General features: G+C 42.9%; 1 non-coding gene across 1 annotated transcript; it reads left to right on the plus strand.

Annotated features, from left to right (window-relative positions):
* The first annotated feature begins 401 nt into the window (after nt 1-401).
* On the plus strand, nt 402-473 carry TRNAR-UCU (transfer RNA arginine (anticodon UCU)). Its single transcript has one exon. It is a non-coding gene; the product is annotated as a tRNA-Arg (tRNA).
* Nucleotides 474-6,948: the final 6,475 nt, after the last annotated feature.

A 6,948-nucleotide genomic window follows, 5' to 3' on the forward strand; every position in this document is an offset into this window, starting at 1 on the left:
CAAAGAGGCTTAGTAGTTAGCACTTCTGCTTTGCAGCACTGGGGTGTTTGGTTCATATTCTGACCAGGACACTATCTGCATGGAGTCTGCATGTTCTCCCTGTGCTTGTGTGGGTTTCCTCCTACAGCCCAAAGACATGCTGGTAGGTTAAACGGCTCCATTCAGTGCTCCTTGAGTGGACATCACTGATTTACTCCGCTCAGCGGGGGGCGGGCCTTAGAGAACAGAGGCCGCATATGGGAAAAACAGAGGCTTAGTGGTTAGCCTTGCAGCACTGGGGTGCATGGTTCAAATCCTGACCAGGACACTATCTGCATGGAGTTTGCATGTTCTCCCTGTGTTTGCGTGGGTTTCCTATGAGTACTCCGTTTTCCTCCCACACTACAAAGACATGCTACCTCGCGTTGGTGGTGCAGTGGTGAGCATAGCTGCTTTCTAAGCAGCTGACCTGGGTTCGATTCCCGGCCAACGCAATCTCACAGGATGGCTGCCCCACCTGGTAAGTGTCAACCCACCCGTCCCATCATATCTGTATATACAATGTCATCTCTACAGTACTGTGAGAAAAGATTTAGCCAGGTATGAACAAATGCTGTAACCATAGAGGCCACGTGATCCCTTCCTGTCTATGTTCTGGTCGGAGATCACTATGAACCTACCATAGGGGCCATGTGATCCCTTCCTGGCTATGTCCTGGTCGGAGATCACTGTGAACCTACCATAGGGTCCATGTGATCCCTTCCTGCCTATGTCCTGGTTGGAGATCACTATGAACCTACCATAGGGTCCATGTGATCCCTTCCTGTCTATGTCCTGGTCGGAGATCACTGTGAATCTACCATAGGGTCCATGTGATCCCTTCCTGTCTATGTCCTGGTTGGAGATCACTGTGAATCTACCATAGGGGCATATTGACATGAAATGTTCCCCACATGTCGGTAACAACCTATGAAATCCATACATACAAAGACACTCCCATACAGAGATATTGTGCTGCACAGTTGCTCGGCACTCCCATAAGAGATATTTTGAGACACAGTTGCTCGGCACTCCCATACAGATATATTGTGCTGCACAGTTGCTCGGCACTCCCAAGAGATATTTTGAGACACGGTTGCTCAGCACTCCCATACAGAGATGTTGGGCTGCACAGCTGCTTGGAACCCCCATACAGAGATATTGGGCTGTACAGTTGCTCGGCACTCCCATACAGAGATATTTTATTGCACATTTGCTCAGCACTCCCATTAGGAAATATTGGGCTCCACAGTTGCTCAGCACTCCCATACAGAGATATTGGGCTGCACAGTTGCTTGACACTCCCATACAGAGATATTCGGCTGCACAGTTGATCGGCACTCCCATACAGAGATATTGTGATGCACAGTTGCTCAGCACTCCCATACAGAAGTATTGTGCTGCACAGTTGCTCGGCACACCCATACAGATGATATTGGGCTGCACAGTTGCTCGGCACTCCCATAGATATTGGCCTGCACAGTTGCTCGGCACTCCCATACAGACGTATTGTGCTGCACAGTTGCTCGGCACTCCCATAGAGAAATTTTACTGCACAGTTGCTTGGACTCCCATACAGTAAGTATTGTGCTGCACAGTTGCTCGGCACTTCCATAGGGATATTGGGCTGCAGTTGCTTGGAATTCTTAAACAGAATTATTGTGCTGCACAGTTGCTTGGCACTCCCATAAAGAGATATTGTGATGTACAGTTGCTCAGCACTCCCATACAGAGTTATTGTGATACACTGTTGCTCAGCACTCCCACACAGAAGTATTGTGATGCACAGTTGCTTGGCACTCCCATAAAGAGATATTGTGATGCACAGCTGCTCGGCACTCCCATACAGTTATTGTGATGTACGGTTGCTCAGCACTTCCATACAGAAGTATTGTGCCGCACAGTTGCTCGGCACTCCCATACAGAAGTATTGTGCTGCACAGTTGCTCGGGACTCCCATAGAGATATTTTACTGCACAGTTGCTCGGCCTTCTTATACAGAAGTATTATGCTGCACAGTTGCTTGGCACTCCCATAGATATTGGGCTGCACAGTTGCTCGTCACTCCCATACAGAGATATTGGGCTGCACAATTGCTTGGCACTCCCGTACAGACATATTGGGCTGCACAGTTGCTCGGCAGTAAATGAGTCTCTATTGAACCCCATGACTTAAAGCAGCACTCCAGCCCTCCCTTCAGTCTTACACAGTTGTATTGGATCCTCTCCTGTCCTGAAATTGCTTATTGTCATTGGTACAGTGACAGTGCATATTTCTAGCACTGATCACTGTATTGGTGTCACTTGTCCCCAAAAAGTATCACTTAGTGTCAGATTGACCGCCGCAATGTCGCAGTCCCGCTAACAATCGCTGATCGCCGCCATTACTAATAAGAAGAATGAGAAACAATAAAAATTCCATAAATCTCTCCCATAGTTTGTAGACACAACCGATCAATATACGATTATTGGCATTTTTAGAGGAAGAAATTTTATTTTTTACATTTTTTTATTGGATGTTTTATAGCAGAAAGTCAGAAATATTGTTTTTTTTTTCTAGATTTTTTGTGTTTATAGGCGATGAAATCCCAGCAATAGAAAGTTCTATTTGTGGGAAAAATGACATGAATGATATTTGTGTAGAGCGTCGCACGACCCCGCAATTGTCACTTATAGGAACACCGTATCACAGAAAATGGCCTGGTCATGAAGGGGGGTAAATCTTCTGAAGGTGAACCGAGGTGAACGAGGTTAAACCCTAATGGTGGAGATAATCACTTTGATAAATGATCAATTTATTTTCTGATCGATCTCCTCCAATAGGAATTATCGATCGATAGATGACAACCCATTCAATCGATATGATACATCTGAGGAAGTGGATTTCAATGGAAAGGATACAATCATAATGGATAATAAATGTATTTCTGTTTCCTGGTGTAATCCCAGAATCTGATTGGTCACAATAGAGTGGGAGTGGTTTAGATCTTTATCGCTGTCTGGGGTCCCCATAGTGGAGATTTAGCCCTCCTTTCCTCCGGGGTCAGAAGGGCAGGAAGTGAGCAGAATCTCTCCCATAGCAATAAATATGGGGAGGAGCATCTACTCTACACACAGCGGCCATCTTGGATTGCAGAGTCTCTTTCCAGGGATGAATGTTTTCGGGGACCACTAGAAATCCCCCAAATGGTTACAAGGGAACCCATACTGAGAGAAATATGTAGGCTGCCATTGCTGATTGCCTTCTGAAAATGCTATACTCCTGGCTGGCTCTGGCTTCCATGCTTTCTGCATCACTGTATGTTCATTTAGAACTTCTTCCCAATCAGTGATGGGGAACGGACAGAAAACATCAGACTGACAGCCAGGCAATGAGTAGATTCAGTCTCTGTATTCTCCCATAATAAACAACCCAGGGGCTTTACAAGACGCCCCCTCCCCCCCACTACCCTCATAGCAAACACTCCCATTTCTTCACTCAACCTCTGATTGGTTGCTATTGGTTACATATATATATATAATTGTTCTAGAGAACACAGAGCCCTATACATGAGATGTCAGCTATAAAGGTAAACAACATTGTTGTCATAGCAACCATTTTGTTTACGAACCTGAGCAGTAAAAAAAAAAAAAAAAAAAAAAAACATCCTCCCGCTGTCTATTTTACAGCTCAAATGTGTAAACAAACTGTATGCTGTGGCAACAAGGTTGTTTAGATATAAAAAAAAACCCATAAGGGTACATGAGAGATCAGCTAGAAAGGTAACAAACAACACTGTTGCCATAGCAACCAGTTTGTTTACTTGTTTACAAACCTAAAAAAAGGTTTGTCAGCTAAAAGGTAAACAAGCTTGTTGTCATAGCAACCATGGTGTTTACTTGTTTACAAAACTGAGCTGTAAAAACAAACGAAAAAAAAATCCTCCTGCTTTTACAGCTCAGATTTGTAAACAAGTAAACAAACCGGTTGCTATGACAACAACCTTGTTTACCTTTTAGCTGACAAACCTTTTTTTTAGGTTTGTAAACAAGTAAAAAGACTGGTTGCTATGACAACAAGGTTGTTTAGGTTTAGAAGGAAATATAGGAGGCCTCTACATGAGAGATCAGCTAGAAAGGTAAACACTGTTGTCAGGACAACCGGTTTGTTTACATAAATATATAAATAAATAAGTAAAATAAAGTTGGCGCTGAACCTCCTCACTACTAACTGCTGATCTATATTACCAACAATATAATTTCCATATCATTCCCCACCATACAATAAATTCTTATTATTCACATTTGTGAAAGACATATGAAGAAAAAACACGGGATACAACACCGCACATTACATCATCCAATCAATATCCAGATTTGTGAAAAACATGAAAAAAAACCCCAAAAAAGTCCTTGAAAATGTTAATCCACAAAATTCCGTCTTATTGTATTTATCAAACGTCATCCCATCCCCCGTGCTTTTTATCCTTAAAATTCAATAGAAAAAGTGCCCCTCCCCCGCCAGTGATGGTGCTAATGGCCTTCCCCCCAGATCCCTGAGGACCTCTGGGCCAATCACACGTTATTTTATCACCAAAAACCACCAAATCAGCGTTTCTTCATCCAATAGATATATTCTCCCCTCAATGGATTTCCACCAATCATGCAAAAAGGAAATGACGAGTTCACATGGTACAACGCGCTTTTATGAATAAGCTCCTCCCACAATCGATATGAAGCTCCTCCCGCATTCCAGTACCCAGACCGGCACCAGCTCCATCAGCAGATTTCTATCCCATAATATCCTCCAAGCACCGCCCCTCCCCCCACCATCTTCCCTCTCTATACAAACAATTCTCTTTTCATTCTCTTTTCTCTCTTTTTAATAAAATGACATTTAAATATAAAACGGCCCAATGAGGAACTGCTTGTCTTTGGCAGACTAAGATCTTCCTAGCAGTCCAGCTTCATCCACATGCAGTGCAGCATAGGAGCTGTTACATTGTACAGAAACATACAACAAGAAGCTGCAGTCCCACCACAAGTTACAGGAATGAAGTGGTTCGCGCTTCTGCCTGGCAGCACCAGGGTCGCCTCTTCAATTCCCAACCACAGCTCCCCCTGCCTGGAGTTTGCATGTTCTCCCTGCACCTGCGTGGGTTTCCTCCCACACTACAAAGACATGCTGGGAGGTAGATTGGCCCTAGTATGTGTATGAATGTGAGTTAGGGAGATTAGATTGTAAGCTCCTTGGGGGACTGATCATTATCACATGGCCTACCTGTTGGATTGGCTCTGCAGACTCCTCTCCTCCCCCGATACCTGCAGCTTTCCTGCCAATCCCCTGGACAGGTTTGTTGGTGGCGGAGGGTCCTCTGGGCTTGTACGGCCCTCTGTGGAGACACCAATTACACAGCGAGACCCTTTATCTCCATAGCAACAGTGAGATACACCCCCCTCATAATTATAACACTAACAATAAAAACATTTTCCTTTATTTATAGTTTAACATATGGGGGAGAAATGGGGAAAAATTATTTGGCAGTGAAATGGTTAAAATGTGTGTGTGTAGGGGGTGGGGTTACTTGGTTTGACAGTTAAAGGGTTGAAACAAATGAACAATAAATTTTGGTAGTGAAAGGGTTAAAAACTGTAAGGAAAAAAAAATAGATTTGGCAGTTGAAGAGAATAAATCTCCCTAAAGGGGGCGCAGACAGCAATAAAAACCTGACAGGGTTTCTAATCCCTCTCCACTCCATCCAACAATAACAATAAACAGATTTTCCTTTAGTTATACTTTAACATATGGGCAAGAAATGTGAAAAACACATTGGTTTTGGCGGTGAAAGGGTTAAAAATGTGAAGGAGGAAGAGGATTAAAAAAGAAACAAAATTGGCTTGGCGCTGAAAGGGTTAAAAAAAAAAAAACCTTAAAAAAATCTGTTTTGCAAAGAAAGGGTCCAAAGAAAGGGGTTAAAAATGAAAAAAAAAATATGGTTTGGCAGTGAAAGGGTTAAAAACAAAAGGGGGGAGGGGAATTGGTTTAATAAATGAAAGTGAAAGGGTTAAAAATGGAGGAAATAATTGGTGTGTAATAATGATAAAAGAAAAGATTTGATGGAGGATTTCTAAGGCTCCATTCACAATGTTATCATAAGAATAGAGATCTTTATTTCAGCCATGGGACTATAAGGGTTAAATCTCATTCACAATAACATGTTCTTCCAGGAGCCGTATATCCCTATTAGATCCGTATACTGATCCTACAGGCTGAATTCACAAAGCTCACAAATAAGGACGTGGCTCCTTTAAGAAAAATCGTCAGTTATTTTTTTTGCCGAGTCATCATGAGATTTCAAAAAAAAAAAAAAAAAGGTCACCTGACTGCATTGCGATTTGATTGGTCCCTTGATTCTCTGCCTATGATGTCATCGGCTGAGTCTCTATAGACCAGTGATGGTGAACCTTGGCACCCCAGATGTTTTGGAACTACATTTCCCATGATGCTCATGCACTCTGCAGTGTAGTTGAGCATCATGGGAAATGTAGTTCCAAAACATCTGGGGTGCCAAGGTTCGCCATCACTGCTATAGACAGACGCAAGTCAGTGATCTCTCAGAAGCTCAGAGATCACTGACCAGTGAAGACGCTTCTTATCTCTCCTGAGATATTTCTTGCGATTTTATTGAATCTGATTTCATTCAATTCAATTTCATTGCGATTTCTATTCTCATACATTTAAAGCGAGTTTCTTTATTCCTAATAATGAACCGATTTAAATGTAATCAGCTTCTTTCTCTGAAAAACACCAAAGAGAAATGGAGCAAATATAGGGCAGCTATGGTAGGAGGTATCAGTGACCAGCCTGCAGATACCCCAATCAAAAAGCCCCCCAAAATGAAGAGGTTTGTGCGCGGCTGTTTCAGAGCCATTGTTCGATGTTTCGGTTCCG

This window comes from Aquarana catesbeiana, linkage group LG06 (genome assembly GCF_042186555.1).
Source record: "Aquarana catesbeiana isolate 2022-GZ linkage group LG06, ASM4218655v1, whole genome shotgun sequence".
NCBI lineage: Eukaryota > Metazoa > Chordata > Amphibia > Anura > Ranidae > Aquarana > Aquarana catesbeiana.